This window comes from Sturnira hondurensis, unplaced genomic scaffold (assembly GCF_014824575.4).
Source record: "Sturnira hondurensis isolate 20B ecotype Veracruz unplaced genomic scaffold, ASM1482457v3 Scaffold0004068, whole genome shotgun sequence".
Taxonomy (NCBI): Eukaryota; Metazoa; Chordata; class Mammalia; order Chiroptera; family Phyllostomidae; genus Sturnira; species Sturnira hondurensis.
This window is the reverse complement of record NW_028076699.1, coordinates 77,179-96,765: the sequence shown is the minus strand read 5'-3', so window position 1 is coordinate 96,765 and position 19,587 is coordinate 77,179. Positions and strand designations below refer to the sequence as shown.

The window sequence follows — 19,587 nt, the reverse complement described above, 5'->3', positions numbered from 1 at the left end:
TAGCCTGGAATCTCTCAGGTGATAGAAGAGACAGATCTGCCCAGATTCAAAGCTTTGGGGGTTGCCCCCTTGTATCAGCTGGAGAGGAACTGTGCCCCACCAACTGCTCTTTAGTTACAGCCCTGGGTGCTGGTCATTCTCTCAGGCAACTCATATCCAAACAAACCTGCCTTAGGGTTCCCACTGCTTTACAGAAGAAGGAAAACACACAGAGATAATGCAGGGAACATGGAAAGCCTAGAAATCCTCTGGCCTCTCAGCAGCGAGGAGCCACCTGTAACAAGGGCTAAAAGACTTTGGGCAAGACACTAAACCTCTGGCCCTTGGTCTCCCCCTCTGTCAGTGGGGTGACCCTGCCCCCTGCCTCCTGAGGTTGGTGGTAAGGATTCAGGGAAAGAACTGTGCAGAGCCCCAAACTCAATGCCTTACGGATAATAGGCATGCCACAAATAGAGTTTCTACAGTGTTCTCTTTGTGCCACCTGGCTGGAGGGTTAATACCTAAAAAAATAATTCTAGTTCCTACTATGAAGCCAGTGTTTTAGGAAAATGTAAATGTCTCTATAGATTTCTATAACCATATGTAGCTCAATAATAAAGATTTTAATGACTCCAATACTCACCTTCTTGCACTGGAAAAGGGTGCTTTATTTAATGCACACATGTAAAGCATAAGTAAATTCAGCTTTTATGAGTAAGAATTATGGTGTGGCCAGAGTGGTTTGTGAGGTTTTTGTTTTGTTTAGTTGCCTACTGAAAGCTTTCCTTTCAAGTTGAAGCCAGGCTTGCTCAGCCAATCATTTTGCCAAGGAACACATTAGGGTGTTTAGTTTTGGTCAAAAATACTTCCCATATGTGAAGAACGTAAACGTGACTTTCAAAAGAGCCTAAGAGAACAAAAGCTGGGGGAGAGAAATGAGGGAGAAAAGACCAGGATGACAGAATGCTGTGACATGTTGCAGAGCTGCAGTCCACTACAGGACCCAAAGCCAGAGAGGGCTGGACTCCAAATGGGGCATCTAGAAGAGAGCCCCCTCTCGTGGGGACACCCAGACTCCGCTCGGTCTCTACAGGCAGCACAGTGCATGTGGTTGCCAGTTTCACTGAGGACGGAGGGATGAAGGGGTCCATGTTCCCAGGGGAGCAGTAAACACACTGTAGGACATTCCTCGAAACTTCCAGCTTTGAGAAGGTACCGAGTCAGCAGGTAAGGGTAACAAGTTGGAACATTAAGATCCCAATGTTAACGTGGTCCATTATCTCTGATGGGCCAGAAAATAGTCATGTTACTCAGGTTACTTATGTGTCTTCTGGCACTGATGCTCATAGGACCTGTGTTTTCTGCACCTAAACAGTTCCTGGCACAGATGGGTGCTCAATAAATAAAGCACACAAGACATTTTTATGCACAAAGAAGACCGGTAGAACTAAAAATATCTCCAAAATATCTCACTTCCAGGTCATCCTATGATAGGAATTTATGTGCCTTGACTTAAGCAACATATAAAACTTTAAAATGTGACATGGTCATTAAGGATTTAAGAAGTTATGCCTTATACCTGACAACTTCCTTTTAGTTTTTTTTTTATTATGCACATGTGCACGCACACACAAATACATAGCCAGACACCTCATTTTAGGTTGTAGATCAAGCTCAGAAACCTGTGAATTTTCAGTGTTGTTACAAACCATTTCCTGTGTGATCTCTTATGGGAAACTAATTGCTTCATAGTCCAGAAATACCCATTGTTCACTAGGGCTGCGGTACATGTGCTTTCAGAATTCAAGGGCATAGTTACAGATAATTACCATCAAAGAATTTTAAATGAAGGACATTGTCGCTAAACAAGAAACTAATGACTGAGCGGAGCTGTGTAATGTAATTATGTTTAAGATGGGCCTTCTGATGAATTACAGAAGAATCTTTGTGCTGTCTCATGTCTCCATAAATGCACTTAATTGCCATTGACAGTAATAGGAGGCAGTCTTGAATATAAAAAGCTTTTTCTTCGTTTCCAATTTCTAGAGAGAAAATTGAAAAAGAAAAAGTACATTTTAAAAACGGGTGTCTCTCACAGTACTTCTGAACATTTGACAATCATGTAAAATTTGCAAACCAAAAGTAATTTAAATAAAAACAAAGACTACTGCTAATAACTCACATTTTTTAGCCTTATGATTAATTCTCATCTGCACAGAAAATCATTTAAAATTACATAGTAGAATAAATGCTTCTAAAGACCTAATTTTTATTTGCTTAAGTCATGCCTGAAGTCTTGATTAGAAACGTTTCCTTATTAAAATCTAGGGTGAGCCTGGCTTTTTGCTATGTAACTTTAAAACATATGAAATGGAAAATGTTCTATTTATTAATCTCTGGTATTAGGCAAAGTCAATAATGACGCCTTCCCTTTGAATATGTCTTTAGTTTCCATGGTGATTGTACATACATTATCTTAGCTGCTCCTCCTAATAAATTAGCGAGGTTGGCCTGACAAAGGCTGAGATCCCTTTTCATAAGTACAAAAACCAACCGTGGCTCCAAAAGTTGAAGTAATTGTCCCACAGTCAGTAGCTGAAACATGGAGGCAGGACGGCTCTGCTGCTTCTGCCTAAATAAATTCAATTAGCTAATTTGTGTAACAGAGGATGATTCATTAACTCGCTAATTGCTCTCTTCTCCACGGTTCCCCTCTTGAGCAGATGCATGACTATCTGGGAGGCTCCTCTGATGCTCATTGGTTGATCAGAGTAGTGTGTCACTTCTATCAGCAAGCAATGAGTGTAGTAAGGTGAGAAAGCCTCAAGCCATGGAGTCCCTGCCTTCCGAACACAGCCTCCCTGCTCACTAATGGGCACAGTGCGTGCATTCATGCGATCTAGCTAACCTGTGAGTCTCTGTTTCTTATCTAGAAAGTGGGACAAAAGAAAATCTGCCTCGTGGCTGATGTGAAAAATGGGATGATATTTCAAAGTGCTGGCACAGTGCCTGATGTCAAAGAGAAGTGCAACAAGTACCAGTTTTTCTCCTCCACTAATCCATTTTTATAGTATAGAGTTTCGAGAAGCATTGCTTCTAATCAAGTTGGACAACTTCATATCCAGTGTCTACAGGTAAAACTTCCATGTTCCATCAATGACAACCAACCATTATTAGGCTGTTACTATTTCAAGTGTGCTATAATAGTTCCTGCTAAGGCCTAAAGGGGCCAGCATCTGTTTGAGGAGAGAAGGGACATATGTAGAAAGAGATTTAGCAACCAAAGAAATCTTGTGTTAGGGGCCCAGTATGATAATAAGCCAGATGGAAGGCTAATATACCTGCATTCAGTTGCTAGGGTGTACAAGAGGCCTGGGGATGCCAATAACAAAGGTCCGTCTGGAAAGACTCATCTAGAAATGATGAAAGCTGAAACATGTCTAGCCCTGCTTTTCTCAGCTTTGCTAAACTGCAGGTACTGAAGGCTTTCGACTGAAGCTCCATCCCTGAGGTAAGCCAAGCCATATACACCCTGTTCAGACCAGCCTCAACTCTTCCCCAGCCAGTGAGCCTGGAATTCCTCTTTCTGTCATTAGCCTTTAAGCACCTGATACCTGACCAAATCATAGGCTTCTCCCCTAAAATACAAACACATTTGTCCAATCTGGTGTGACATCTTGAAATTGCACAATTATCCATATGCTAGGCATACAGAGAAATGTTGAGTCCCCTGATGTGATTCCCTGCATTATTCCTAAGCCATTTGTCAAAGTCCATGCCTTGAATTACATTTCATGCTACCTGTAATCTTCCTGAGCTCAGGCTGTGCTTACTTATTCTCTTATTTATGAGCTCACTACTTTCTTCAAATTTGACTTTTGAAACTGTCACCCTGGATAGAACCTTGGCTCTTCAGCCATGGGTTCGTTAAATTCTCCTTCCTGCTGCTCTGACTTAACAAATCATCTCTCCCATCCCACCTGGCCCCAGAAAGCCCTACCTCAAGTTAAACTGTATGGATGGCTTGTCTACCTGCACTTGGCAAGTAGCAACTAAAGGTACGTGTTTGATTTGTCTTTCAGTTTCTCTCCTAGGGCCAGAATCCTGGCTTGAATTTTAGGCTGATTGGATGGAGCCCTGACACTTACCTAGTGCTTACCAGCTTTCTCCCCAAGGGCCAAATCCAGTGTCTGTAACCCTCCAGCCACCTGGACTGTGCTTTTGCCCAGACAGACCTCCCAGAGAGAATCCAAGGCACTCAAGCATACTTTCTGGCTAGAAACTTCTGTTGCTATGCAAACTACGCTGATGTGCAAGATAGCCATTGAAGATTGTCTCAGAGTGCTTTCTGTTTCTGGGCCCCTTGTGGTTGAGTGGGCTCTTGTGACCAGTTCTATTTAATGAGCTGTGAGAATTGATAGATGTTATTTCTGGACCAAGTCTTTGATCGTCAGTGTGAGAATCCCCAGAGCTTTCTTTTCTCCTACATAACAACCTACAGTGTTCCAGATGGGGATTCTCCCCCAATCAACCCACAATGAACATGTAGATTGAGACATAAACTTTTGTTGTGGAAAAAATTGTGGTTTCAAAATTGTTTCTTCCCTCAGCATGGTCTTTCCTATCCTTGTTAGTATGCCTTCTAACTGATATGCCTCACACTATTAGGGCCACACTGACCCATATGAGGCTAAATCTGCCATGATCTCAACAGCACATTCAATCTTGCTTGGGGGCAAGACTTGAAACTAAAGTAATACTTTTGGTCCCATCCCTGAATAACCCATCATGCTTCCTTTTTCCATTAGCATGTGTTGAGCATTTATCTCACAAGAGTCAGAAGGGCACTCCTATTCTCTTCCAGAGTTTTCAAAGAGATTATCAGTTGGGGTAGTTTTTAGCTGCAAGTGATAATAACCTATTTGATAGTGGCATATATGATGTTTATTTCCTTATTAAGAAATAGCCAGACAAGCAGTCTTCAAGTTGACCTGTGGACTCAATAATTCCATCAAAGACCCAAGGCTTTTTTATTCTTCTATTCCCCTGGCTTCAGCCAGCTGGCTTTTGACCTCATGTCTGTTACTTCCTGATTTCAAGATGCTGACCCCCTTAGGGGCATCTTATTTTTCAGGTAACAGCATCCAAAGCATAATAGGACCAGCTCTCTATGCCATCTTTTTTTTTTTCTTTTATCAAGGAAGAGCCTCTCAAAAGACTTCTTCTTAGATCTCATTGGCCAGATTCTGCATCGCAGCCTGCTACGTGAGATCGTCAAGACTGGCTTAAAGAACTCACGAGGCCCTGGAACTGGGTATATTGCTGTCCCAGTGGAATTGTGCTTCTGTCAGAAAGGGAAAGGAAGGAAGGGCTGTTGTATAGACAGCCAACAGAGTTTTCCAGAATAATAATAGGTTTTACTTGGGGAAAAAAGAGCAATAGTCAATTTTAAGTTTGAATAACTCTTGAATTACACAGGCTTCATTATTATAGTGTATCTTAGGATAGTCCTAATATGTGTTATGAATCTCCCAGAGAGATAACTTGAGAAGCATCTGTAAGACTTGACCCATCTGAGATGTTTCTGTACAGAGCATTTTATTGCATTCATTTCTTTGCATGTTAACTAACCAAGAGTTTGTAATGTTTTGATCTGCGTTGTGTGAATGTTTCTTTCATGTTATCTGTGAATAAGTGGTTTATTCAGTGAATTAATGACAACTGAATGAAATATGTTTTTTGCCTAATTATAGAAACAAAATGCTATTCACTGCTATCTCAATTTACTATATTAGCTTTATTACATCAAATATTGTCTTACAAATGAATGTTACTAATTATACATGTCTAAACTAGACACTAAAAATAGGTTCAGAGGAGACCTGTATTTAGAAATACATTATAAGTAGTCTTTAAATTAAATTAAATTGTCCTTTCAGCGAAATTAAATTAGAGCTTTAGAAGCACCCAAGATCAAGCCATTGGGATAGCAGGTGGCAAATCTTAACTAATAATACAATCCTTCATTTCCTTGTGATTTTGTTTTAAATTAAGCATTTCCATTTTTTCTAACTGCAAAGTCCTCCTCCTATTAGACATGACAGACGGAAAAGTCCCTGGTCACACACAGCAGCCTGAGGGTGTCCCATTCCCACCTTCCCTCCCAGTGCACCCTTTAACCCTGAACCACACATATGCACATACACACATACGCACATGCGCACATACAGCACGGACAACTTTAACATATTGGTGAGACTTTGGCTAAAGAAGAGTAAAACTGCTCTCCTTGAGACCAAGCAAATACCAAAAGAAAATGTATTTAACATTAGCCATTTTGTGACATGTCACATTACTAACACGAAATGGCATGTCTTGCATTAAAGTGGAGTGGATTTAAATTCCACTATCATATAGAAATTTTTAATACCATCCTTTTGATAACATGCTTCTAAGATTTGGGGTTTAGTATACTTTAGTGGTTTTAAAAGAAGTTTTGGCATGCACCAGAAGATAAAAACGAGTTACAATTAAACAGGATTTGAAGAAACCACAGTTGAATTATGTTAATAGCAAACATGTGCTTATTTTTTGTGCAAGTGTGCATTCTCCTCTTTCACATCTACATAGTAATTTTTAAAGTATCAATTCCAAAACATATGGCTTAGCTGTTCTACACAGGTGTTATGTAGTGCTGGAGAACATATTGTGCTTATATGTACTCAACCATATGCTTCAATCCTGCCCTTACAACAAATACTTTATAGACTTCCTGCTATTTATGTCAGGAACATGCATTTGGCCTTGATATCACCTGCTCTTTTTAGTACAGAGACTTACCAGGAAACTTCTGGGAGCTCATAAAATCTACAGGAAATAAATACAATCTTGACTTTGTTATTAAGGTGATTGAGTTGGTAAGGAAGTGGTTAAAAAAACTTTTATGATGGTAAGTGTAGAATAAGATAAGAATGTGTTACCATTTTAAGCCTTTCCTTATTTTTTTCTCCCCAAACCCTTTTTGCATCTGTATAAAACCCTAACTTTGTGTGTTAAAATTATTTCTCATACCATACTTTACTCACAACTCTCATTTTCGACAATGACATTCCATGTACCGATACCAATAACTAATAATAAATAGCAGCTTACATTGGATAAATACTATCATAGACTTTTGGGTCATATTAAAATAACACTAGAACCACCATCCCATCCAACTTCAGATCCATGGTTCCTCTAACCCAGTGATTCTCACTCCCAGATGTGTATTAGAATTACCTGGTGAGCTGGGGTTCCATCTCCAGAGATTCTGTTCTGGGACGTGGCCTGACTTCAGTGTGTTTGAAAACCCTGAGTAATTCTAGAGTGCAGTTTGCATTAAGAACCATTGCAATCTAACTATGGCTACCGCCTCCTGCGTGTCAGGGAGGGGGCTCTGTGGAAGGAGAGTGAGAGAATACCCTTCAGGAAACACACTTGACACCATCACCAACAATGACAAGCCGCTAAGTGCAAACATGCCAGATCAGATTTTATTTATTACTTATTTAATCTTTAAAAAACACTATAATAGGCGTACTATTGTCCTCATTTTTATCGAGGAATAAATTGAAGCCCCAAGAAGTTAAGTAAATTAGCAACAGTCATGGAGCCAGTAAATAGTGAAGCCAGGACTCAAACTAAATCTGCATGAAAGCAAAATTCATACTCTTCATAGTGTCACACTTTAGAGATATTTTCTTCATGATTCTTAGGTAAAAGTAGGCCGCCATCTAGGCTGAGCAGATAACCTCTTAGTATCAGCCTGTGGTGACAGACGTTTTCATTATTCTTCATCAGGGAGCCACCTCTAGGGAAGTGGCCACTGCCAGGGTTATTTTTACACGAGGTCAAGAAGCAGGAGTGTCCACCCCGCAGCCTGAGGGCTGCACGCAGCCCAGGATGGCTATGAATGTGGCCTAACACAAAATTGCAAATGTACTTGAAACCTTTATTTTGCTCGTCAGTTTTTGTTAGTGTTTGTGTATTTAATGGGTGGCCCAAGACAATTCTTCTTCCAGTGTGGCCCAGAGATGCCAAAAGGTTGGGCACCCCAGGACTGCATTTTACGTGAAAGGGCAACCGAAGACTATGGGTTGGATATGATCATTAGCTAGTGGTAGTACTGCAAAGTGACGTGCATGTTTTAAGTGCAGCGATCAATATTTGGTAGGCACAGACTGCTTCTTTCAGTAGATTACCTAGAATTTCTATATGGGGATTACTTAGGGGACTGTATATGGTGGAAAGGATGAAATAGCAGACTTGTCGGAAAACTCCTGTTTAAGTCCTTACTATAAGAGTGAGAAAATGTCAACTGTCTAGGTCAAAGGATTGAGGGGGGAGCTGGTGGAAACTGTGGAAAAGCCAAAGCCCCGTCACTAGAGAAAACATACTTTTCACTGCTACTGTCCTTCAGGTAGACAGGTTGTTTACATAACCATCTGATTGAGGTTAAAAGGAGTGACTTAGGTGCTCTGTAAGTGAAAGTATCTTTATAAGAAAATATCATTACTATTATTATCCCCTTTGAAAGGAATCTCTTGGGTTTCCCATACATCGTCACCTCTTCCTCCCTCTGAACTTAGGTTCTAATTACATCCAACAGCTTCCTGGCTAACTTTTTGCCTATATCCCTCTTTCCTTTACACTCACCTGACTATGCTGCTATCTCATCATCAACTCTCCCAACTTGTCTTTCATTTGGTTTTCTATTTTGAAGAGTAAAATTAAATAAATGAAAGGCCATGGTGAGGTCTAAAGTAAGGGTATGGAAGTAGAGCCCATCACTCTGTGAGTAGGTGGGAGACAAATGCCAAAATGATGTTCTGGAAGAGATACCAAGGTCAAGGGTAGGATAGCAGGCCAAGTTAGTTGTTATTCACAAGGGCTAGGTGAGACATGGATGTGAGATATGGAGCCCAACTGAGGAAGACAGAGAGCAAGGACTCAAGGGAAAGGCAGTCTAAATGAATGTTGGAGACAAAATGCTTATGACAATAGCACTTTTTTGTATGAAGTTCTAAAATGAGTAAGCCAGTAAATGTATTTAAAGGGCTGGAATGGTATGGACACCACTGCTCTGGCTCTAATACTGGGGCATACTTCTGAGCAGGGCATGCTCTTTAGCCCAGATAACCCCTAGTGGGTCCATCACTGGGACTGGCTGTTGTATCACTGGGATTCTGAAACTTCCTTCTCCCATCAGATTTTTTTCAAACCAGTCCAGAAGAGAGTGGTACCTGAATAATCCTAAACAGACTCCTCCTTTTAAATTACCCAGTACCCTGAAACCCAGGATTGTTCCCAGCACACTGCTATATAACAAATACTTAGGAAAACAACCAATTTCTCTGCCTATGGTAGCACTGGAAAACCTGTCCCCAGAGTTATAATCAGTCTGAAAAACAGGGAATGTCACCATGCCTTTTGTTTGTGTCAAAATCTAACCAGGAAATAGAGGCCACTTGAGCATCCATACCAGGGATTCCCAAGTTGGGAAGATGTTACACAGGCAATGCAGGAATGGAGAGTCAAATAGAGGACAGTGAGGCAATCCAAAGAATAACTACAGAATGAGGCCACTAAGACCCTTGACTGGAGGGACAGGAAGAAGTGGTGTTACTGGTCCCTGGGCAGAAACTAAGAGCCTGGCAGGACTGTTCATGGAGAGATGGAGCTGCTGCTGGCGCTGCTGCCCAAGACAGAAGAGAAGGATGAAAACTGCTGGCTTCTCCCTCCTCCCACCCTCCAATCTCCCACCCGGCCTCCCATTAGCCATATTCAGCTGGAAACCAGATGAAGTAGGTGGCTGAGAAAGGCAGCTTGCAGGGGTCAGCCACTGCAAACAAAGAGCAGAGCAGGGAAGAGTGGAAAACCTGCCTGAGGACAAACTCCCTGGAGAAGCTAAGCACTCTTCTTTGTCACCTTCACTACCAATCAAAGTATGGGCCCTTAGACACACTCTGTATCAGTATTGCTCTCTGCTTCATGACCAGAATTTAGCCTTACACTTTGAGATCCTTATGCCACTCCATTTACTGTGCCTTAGGGAGTTCCCATTCATTCCTACTACTCTGTACCCTGAACCTCTTCTCCAAACATTCTCTCTTTGACTTTATTTGAATCACAATCACATTTAGCAAAAAATCTTGTGTCATTCATTCTCTCATTTAACAGTAACATATTAAATGGGAATTATATTGATAATAGCTAACTTTGCACTGTTGCATGTGTTTTACACATATTAAGCTGTGTCACAACCCTTTTTATAAATCAGAACGCTGAGACATGCAGCGCTTAAGAAACTTGCTGGTAACATAGTTCATAAGTAGCAGAGCCAGGAACCAAACATGCAGCCAGCCCAAAGTGTTGTCCAGCACACACCCCTGTTAGAAATGGACGTACAATAGTGACCACTACAGAGATGATCCCTGCTAATGGAGGTATAGTTTAGGGGGAGAAAATATTTCTAATTTCTCATTTTGAAATAATTGTAGTTTTACAGAATTTACAGAAGAGTTGGAAACAGTACAGGTAGTTTCCACATGCATTTCCTCTTGCTTCCCCTAACATTATCTTCCACAGCCTTAGCACATTTATCATCACTAAGCAATTAACACTGGTACAATACTATTAACTGAACTACAGACTTTAATGGACTTCACCAGTTTTCCCCACTAATGTTTTTGGTCCAGGATCCCCTTCAGGATACTGCCTTTAGTCATCATGTCTCCCTCATCTTCTCCTGCCTCTGACAGCATCTCAGAATTCCTTTTTTTTAAAAAAAAATTAATCTCTATCGTATTTTTCCATTACCATTTAGTCCCCCTAGTCCTCCTCCCCCTAGTGATCACCACACTGTTGTTCATGTCCATGAGTCCTTTTTCCTTTTTGCTCAATCCCTGCACCCTCTAGCTGACTAGCTATCATCTGTCATCCTTTTTTTAAAATGACTTTGACACTCTTGAAAATTACTGGGTAGGTGTTTTGTAGGAAATCCTCAATCTGGGATTACCTGATGTTTTCTCAGAATAGACTGGAGTTAGGGAATTTGGGGATGAATCATATAAAGGTCAAGGGCCCTTCTCATCACATCATATCAGGGACACATGCTATAAATACACACAATTTATCACTGGTGATATTAGCCTCAATCATTAGTTAATGTAGTTTATTTCAGATTTCTTGACTGTAAAGTTACTATTTTTCTTATGTTTTCACATTCTACTACTTAGAAGTGAATGACTAAGTCTCACCCACACTCAAGGAGAGAGGAATTAAGCTTTACCTCCTGGAGTGGGGAGCAACTCATTATCACTTGTAATTCTTCTGTTAGGTAATATTTGTCCCTTTCTTCCAATTATTTTCTAGTTTATTCAATCATTTATAGCAGTATAGAGTTGTAGGTGTTTATTTTATTCTTTAGGTTATAATCCAGTACTATCATTATTTATTTTGTTCCTCAAATTATCCCCGTTTTGGCTACTGGGACCTATTTCAGTTTAACACAATGTCCTTTTCACATGTCACCATATTTAAAAGCATCTCTTTGTTTTCTGTCACTGCAAGATGCTTCAGGTAACATCATATGTATTTCCTGCCTCAGCTTTAGAATAAGTCATTCTCCAAGGAGCCTTGGTTCCTTTATTGGACAATTGGATTAGAAACCAAGGCCTCTCAGTGCTCAATGCCAGAGAATTCATGCGTGTTTCGTACTAACACACATGTATACCATAAGAAGACTTTAAGTAAATAAGAATACAAATAGGTTGTCATAAATGCCATGAAGAAAAGTGCCATATTCTATGATGGAATTATAGGTGTGCCTTAATACAAGCAGTGTGAGGTGGAGGTCAGGTCAGGGTGGTCTTCTCTGCAGCAAGAATCTGTAAGCCAAAATCTATTGATTGAATAGGAATTAGCCAGGTGAAGGGACAGGGAGACAGAGTTTCAGGTAGAAGGAGCAGCATTTGAAGAAGGCCAGAGTAAAAAGAGCTCAATGTATTTGAATAATTAGAAGTGGTCCATCCCGCTGGCAGCAGAGTGATCCAGGGGAAATGAGGGCTGCAGATGGGCAGAGGCTGGATCACAAAGGGCCTTGAAACCATGGTAAAAATTTCAGATTTTGTCATGGATGCAATGGCTTGATACTGAAGGGTTTTAAATAGAGAGGGGAGGGGCAATCCTACTTGACACAGAAATGCAGGGCATGTGAAGTTGGAACCTCCCCAACTTCTTAGCTCTCCCACCCCACCCCCTATATAAGCTTTTTTCTGCTGGCAATCATCTCCAGAAAGCTTTACACTTGGGCTGCAGTCTTATCTTTCTTGTTTTTTGGCTGTCAGCAAGGCCATACTTATAAAACGAACTCATAAGAGGGACACTTACACACTTCTATTGTGACCTATAGTCTCATACACATTATTTATTTCAGTCCAAGTCTTTTCTAGGACCAGGCATCTATCCAATGCCTTGCAGAACTCCAGGCTCTAGTAAATATTAAAAATAATGTTTTCCTCTTTTCTTCTGTTTCTAAGAAGCTCAGGACTACATTTTATACTCAATTATATTTTCCTCAGCTGTGAATTCTTGGTAAAATATTTCTCTTTCATAAATTGGTTACCCTTAGTGAATACTAGGATTATTTATTTTATTATACGTGTACTTTTACTATAAGAAAATTGAACCTTTTTTGAAATTAGGACAGCTACAAATTTTTTAAAAATTAACAAAGAAATAATGAAGCCTATCCTATAAATCAATACCGGAATTTTCTCTTTGGCATGACTACCAGCCTCAGCTGGAGGATTTCAGTAACACGGAGTTCCCAAGTGGTTCTGTTTCTCTGAACAGCTCTAATTACTGCAGACTTATTAGATGTTTATTGATTGTTGGGCCAAATGAATTAACAATGGTCTGTTGTTTTTATTTTTGTTGAATAATGAGTTAGTGGTTGTTTAAAAATGTTAATAGTGTTTTATTTAAAATCTAAAGGTTGACTAGGCTTAAAGCAGATTAAGAAAACATTTTATTAAAAGCATAGGCTTAAAAATTAATGGACCAAATGTAACTCTAAAAATAAAAATGGAAGGTTCTATATCATCTATAGAGTAGTACTGTTAGAATGCAATGAAGACAAATAATTATCCCTAGAGGAACACTATTACCACCATAGCTTAATTATGGTTTATTTTCCTTTTCCTCTTGTGATAATTATTCACTCCTTCAGACTAAGAGATGCTGACAGTTCTCTAACAGCATGGTTATTTTTATCCCACACACCCTGCAATTTCCTCTCATTTTAGTCCTAAGACAATGTGTTCATTTATTTTCAGGTCCTAAATTTGTTTTAATGATGTCTATGTTTTTTAGATTAATGATGCTCTAATTTTAAAAACCTAGAACAATTTCATTCTGATATTTAAACATATATTGAATACCAATTAACATGTTAAGGAATTCTCTGTCCCTACTCAGACTATACATAAATTTAAGTTTGAAGGTCAAGGCAGAATAGGGTCAAGACTGGAAGTCACAAGTCTTGAGTTTGAATGGGAATTCTCTCACATATTAGTTATGTGTGAACTTGGACAAAACAGTTAATCCCTACAGGTTGCTCTTTTTTTTTTTTTAATTTTTAAGATAGAGTTAGCAATCAGTGCTCTGCCCAGCTCACTGTATTGTTACGAGGTTCAGTTAGAATAATGGCTGAAAACTGTTCACTTTGTACACCATGAAGTTCTTGTCACGTGTCAGTCATAGGTACATGTATTCATTCATTTCAGAAGCATTTGCTAAATATACACTATCTGCTAGACCCTATGTTCATGCCAGGAATATAAAGATCTTTGAATAGAGGATTATGATGATAATGATGACAACAATGACAAAATTTCATAGGGCTAAATACTTACATATTATTTCTTATATCTATGTAATATCAGAGTATTTTAAAAGAGTTATGATATTTCCTCCTATTAAATGTTTTAAATTTATGTTTTACTCACTTTGAAAGCAGTAATTTTATTCTAAGTTTGTCACAGATATTATATGCTGACTGTCAACAGTGAAGCTGAAAATCTGGACTTAGGAACAGGATATAATTTATGATTCTATTATTCCTAGCAGAAAAGTAAAAAATTTGTGAATTTTTTAATTAAACTGGTACATTCTATCAGGCTTTATGTTTAGTTCCTAGTGTTGTCTCCAATCAACTCTTCCTGTTTTGAATTGACAGTGGGCCCAGGCAGAATTTCAATACAAATTGTCACAGGGAGAGACCACCTGTAGCACCTACTTTTGAGTTTATTTCAAAGTCAGAAGCACAAATAGCCATAAGGACTCCAAGAGCAAGGGAGGTGTGAATCATGATTGCAAAAGGACTCTAAGAAACTGTAATTATCGCAGGGGAAGCAAGAGACAACGAGATAATGCCAAATTCAAACAATCAAGCAACAAATACAGATGGAGCAGTTACCATGTACAAAGCGCTGTGCTAATGAAGGGAATGCAGTAGTGACTATACTCATTCTCCCTTCATGGAGTTTAAAGAAGTGAGGGGTAATTCAGAAAAGTTAGGAAGAATCTTCTAGGCAAAGAAAACAGCGCTGGGGAAGGCCTAGACGTAGGAGGAACTTATTTACTGCCTTTAAGTTACTCCTGGAGCATAGAAAACATGTTCTGAGATGGTCTGTGTATCTATATAATACTTACAATGTCTGGTATTATGATGAACACATAGAGACAAACAACAAAATTTCTGAATCACTAGTGAACAATGAACACCAGTGACTTGAGCACCACTGGGTCAGCTGCCCAACCCCACCACCCCCAGTCCCAGAGCTTGTCTGCTGCGGAATGCCAGACATTCATATCTTCATTGGTAAAGCTTGAATCATGAGATCCACAGGATGCTATGAAAATATAATGAGATAATACACAGGAAAACAATTTTTGAAATGTCAAAATATCGTCAAAGTGTTCATTGTTCATTTTTGGCCATTGGAGGTATGGAAAGAACACGGGAAAGAACAACATCATAGATGACACTATGTTAAAAGGGGTCAGAATCCTGATCATGTTCTTAATTTTAATCCTCAAACATCTCAAATAATAGAATGTTTCTTAAGGAGAACTGACCTCATTGTGTCAATACTGAAGTCTCATAAACTTGACTTGGGGAAGAAAAAGTGCTCAGGCCATCAGCCTGAGTAAAGAAATAGGCATTCCTCATTATTAAAGCTCACAAGCCAACATTCCTAAGTTTCAAATGACAGAGTAGAAGGTGAACAATTAAAGAAGATATAAATGATACTGATTGAGAAAGTTTGAATAGTTTCCCATAGAATCAATCTCTTTTTTCTTTATACATTTACATATATATAGATATGTGCAAAAGGAAACTTGTTAAAGCTTTATTTTAGGCCTATATAATAATATATGTGAAAAAAGAATCTATAAGGACAGAACTTAAAGAAACTCCTATTGTCAACAGTATAATATTTTGATCATTATACTGTTCCATGCCATTATAACCTATGGGCAAGTCTTCTCCATAGTAATCCTTTGGGAACTTTCACTAAATGGTCTTGAATGGAATCCAAGTCTTGATTGCTTAAATGAATTCCACTCTCTCCTAAATGATGTTGCAGAGCAGCTTCAGGATGTTAGATAATGGAATTGTGATCTGACAGCTTTAGTGGAGCTAATGCTCCTAATAAAGCCAAATAGGCCTTTATCTGGGATAATAAAAACAAATAGCACAGTACTTTTAAAAAATAACCATTAAGATATCCTTGGAATAATGCCACATATTTGAGTCTGGAGCAGGAAAATTAATTATTTGGAGAGGAAGTACATTCACATATTGCTTATTTGCTTTTACTAAAGTACTCGGAGTATGGGAAACAGTCAGACTCTAATGGTGTTCATTACGTACAAGGAGCTTGAGTAAAAGGCTCTCAGGATGTCTGCTGTTAAACATGGAAGCCACTATCTCCATAGGGCATTTCCATATTAAAGACCCTCCAGTATCACCAGTTAATTTACTGGTCATAGTATACCAAGCATAGCAAATACGCTTCAACTCTCCTGCCAATACTGATTGGTAGCATCCTCTAGGGGCACTTCGTTGAAGTGGTAAAATGAACTCTACAGCAAAGACCGTGGATGTGTGTGTTTGAGGGTGAAGGTGAGGGGTTAGCAGTCCCTACACTCTTACAGTGACAGTCATGACTTCGTATCAGGGAAAAGGCTGATTAAGCACAGGCCCTAAGTTACCAGTTACTCACTGTTCATTTGTTTATCCTTTACCTCTTCAAAAGAGACATGGAAGAAAATATAAAAATATAAAGAAATCTAGGCAAAAGGAAAGTGAGGTCAAATAGTAAGGTAAGGTTCCTGAGAAATACAAACCATAAAATCCTGCATCCTAAGCTAAAGGGGCTTAACATCTAATTCTGAAATTCGTAATAGTCAAATTTCAAACATAAGTTGGGATCACTTACAAAGTTCACATTACCAAAAATGTAAAGCGGGCCATATAAATAAAGTGGAAGACATTTTGATGTGAAAGACTAGAAATGGAATGAGAAGACATGAATTTAAATCCTAGGTTTGCTATTTGGTAGCAATGTAATTTTGAGCAATTAAAATTTGACTATCTCAGAGTCTTCATTTGTAAAATTGGGATAATAATACTGCTTTGTGGATTGTTCTGAGTTAAATTACAAAGTGAACATGATCTTTATTCATCTAGATCCATCCCCCTAACTTCTCTGTCCTGCTCCAGGCCCCAGAAGGATGACCCTACAAACTGCATCACCAGGCTCCCTTTGCCTTTGGCTTCCTGTTCAGTTTTGCCAGCAAGAAAGAACCTCTCTCCACTGTGTCAATGCCAAGAGTCTAGGGGAAGCTGTTTCTTTTGTGACTACAGCTCCCAGTGGGCAATTGCCTTCCCTGATGCCAGTTCTCACCAAGCTCCAAGACTACTGCCTCACCTTGCTCCTTTGGGAGTAAAAGCTTCTTAATGTTGCTATCTCTAGATGCCTCAGGATCATTTTTTGGTTTCCTCATCCTGATTCATACTCCTGTAAATAGTTCCCTCATTAATTCTCATCAAAATCCATTGTGAGCATGTACTCTTTTTCTGGCCAGGGCCCTGAGTGATACAATGAATATTTATAACAAGGTGAAAAAGGAAGGAAGTAGAGTCCCATTTTGGGGGTGAAAAAGGCCATCCACAGAGCCAGATACTCTTGACAATAGATATTCAATAAAAGCAAATAAATCTAAAGTATGGGGTATGAGACAGGATAAGTGAGAGCAGATTTCACAACAATCTGAGACATGGGACCAAATTCTTTTCATCAGATGACTCTTTCTCCAATATGAAATTTAAACAAAAGTGAGAGGGCAAATCAGTATTAATCAGCTCATGTAGCCTGAAAGACAACAAAATCCTATCATTTATAAAGATGTAAAATATTGTTCTAGGTTTGAATAAAACTCATAGAGAAATGGTGCAGCAAACAGCTTTTTCTTTGTGCCACTTTAGGCCTGGGTGTAGGGTGGAGATAAGCAGGCATAACATATGCATCAATAGTCATTAATAGAATGACTAGTATTCTCTCCTGCCTAACCATTGTGGAATGATTAAGAATTTCCAAATAATGTGCTATCAGAAGTGAATTATTTGGCCTCCTTTTCACAAAAAAGAATCAACTTTATGAATGACTTAAACAACAGAGAAAATAACTAGAGCCCGCAAAGTATATTATTGCGAATTGTGTTCATAGGCACAATTCAAGGTTCGTGGGCATTCAGCAAATTCTGTTGTTGTTCCTAGAAACCACGAAAGTCAGATCATTCCACATGCTCCTTTTATAAGTATCCTACTTGTTACTGTGGTCAGGAGAGATGCTCTTCCTCAGACTGTCTTTGCTGGAGGAGATTTTGTTGGTTTTTTTCCTTCTTGACATACGATTTTACGGAAGAGGAGAGTTGTCTTAGATCCATTGTGGATAAGTTGTGTCCAAAGTCAAACGGACAGATCTTATATAAAACAACCACAGCGTAGGGGGAGCTCATAAAAAACTCATACAAGTAAAATGTTTTGCTTTTCTTTTTGCCATTTTCATCCTGTTTTGATTTTCAACATGTGTAAATCATTCTATTGCTGTAAATATTAGTAAATGAAGTAAAATAGCAGAGACCAAAAGTGCAACAATGAAGTTTTAATCCTTTATAATTTTTTGGCATGGTCAACTCGATTATATTGGATATATGCACTTACTAGTTTTGTGTTTCAGATGGAACTTAAAACTGTTCATGTGTCCCAGATGTGACCTAGTTTCATTTTGGGAAATGGATGCTGAGTGTTGCACAGGCAAGTCAAACAGACCTGGCTATTTTAGGAGCCATTAATGTAGTATACTTATAACAATCAAATATGTAATTCCAGCTGGCCAGTGAGAACCTTTATTGTCCATGTACTATGTGCTGAATGAATAAATATAAACGCAAAGGACAAGTCCTGATCTGAAGGCACTCATAAAATGGTAAGAGAGAAATACAACAAACATGTCACACTGTAAAAGAAAACAAATGTAAAAAAACCAAACCATAAAATGGGCAAATATCAGAAGCTGGAGAAAGGTAGAGAAGCATCACATTAAATGTAGCCATTTTTTTCTGTCTTAGGACAGTTAAGGAAATGCTTCACAGAGCAGGCAGAATTCTAAATTTTAGGAGCAAATTGTAAAGTTTTAACTCCATTGGGCACGTTTTCTTCAATTAAGCCACAGTTTCTTTATGGGCAAATATCCACAGATCAATGAGAAACATGTGGAAAATGCCCAGGATAGGTTGTTGGGTGTAAGAGAAGAATCATTGAATGCTTCTCTTGATGTATTTTTAAAATTGGGGTGAAATTCACAGAACATGACATTCACCTTGACGTCATTTTAAAGTGTACTACTCAGTGGTGTGTAGTACATTCACAGTGTTTTGCAACCATGAATGCTATCTAATTCCAGAATGCCTTCATTATCCCACGAAGAAACTGCCCTTAGCAGTCACTGCCCATTCTCCTTTTCCCACAGCACCTTTCAGCCACGAATCCACTTTCTTTCACCACACCCATTCTGGGTATATATGAAGGCAAACACAATATGTGGCCTTTTGTGTCTGGCTTCTTTCACTTAGCATATTGTTTTCCAGGTCCATCCATGTTGCAGCATGAATCAGTACTTAATTCCTTTTTAAGGCTGAATGTTATCTTGTATGTATATACCATGTTTTGTTTATCCATTCATCTGTTGATGGGCACAATGAAATGAAGGTAGTACTGCAGGCGTAGAACTTATACATGGCAGAATTTCCTTCTTTTTTATGGTTGAGTAATATTCCAAAAAAGTTTTCTCTTTATCCATTTTCTTGACCATCTCTTGATGGACACTTAGGTTTCTTCTATGTGTTGGTTATTTTCAGTAAAGTTGAAGTGAACATGTATCTTGGGTGTGCACATATAGTTGGGTGTGCATATATCTCATTGAAATCCTGATT

The 19,587-nt window shown here is 39.0% G+C and overlaps 1 long non-coding RNA gene across 2 annotated transcripts; it reads left to right on the top strand.

Moving 5' to 3' along the window:
- Positions 1-7,705: 7,705 nt before the first annotated feature.
- On the top strand, positions 7,706-18,099 carry LOC118984932 (uncharacterized). 2 transcript variants are annotated; one of them, XR_005066017.1, is made up of 4 exons: positions 7,706-8,440; positions 12,041-12,132; positions 14,215-14,417; positions 16,781-18,099. It is a non-coding gene; the product is annotated as an uncharacterized LOC118984932 (long non-coding RNA). The 2 variants fall into 2 exon arrangements; XR_005066016.1 differs by lacking the exon at positions 7,706-8,440 and having other exon boundaries at positions 11,462-12,132.
- Positions 18,100-19,587: the final 1,488 nt, after the last annotated feature.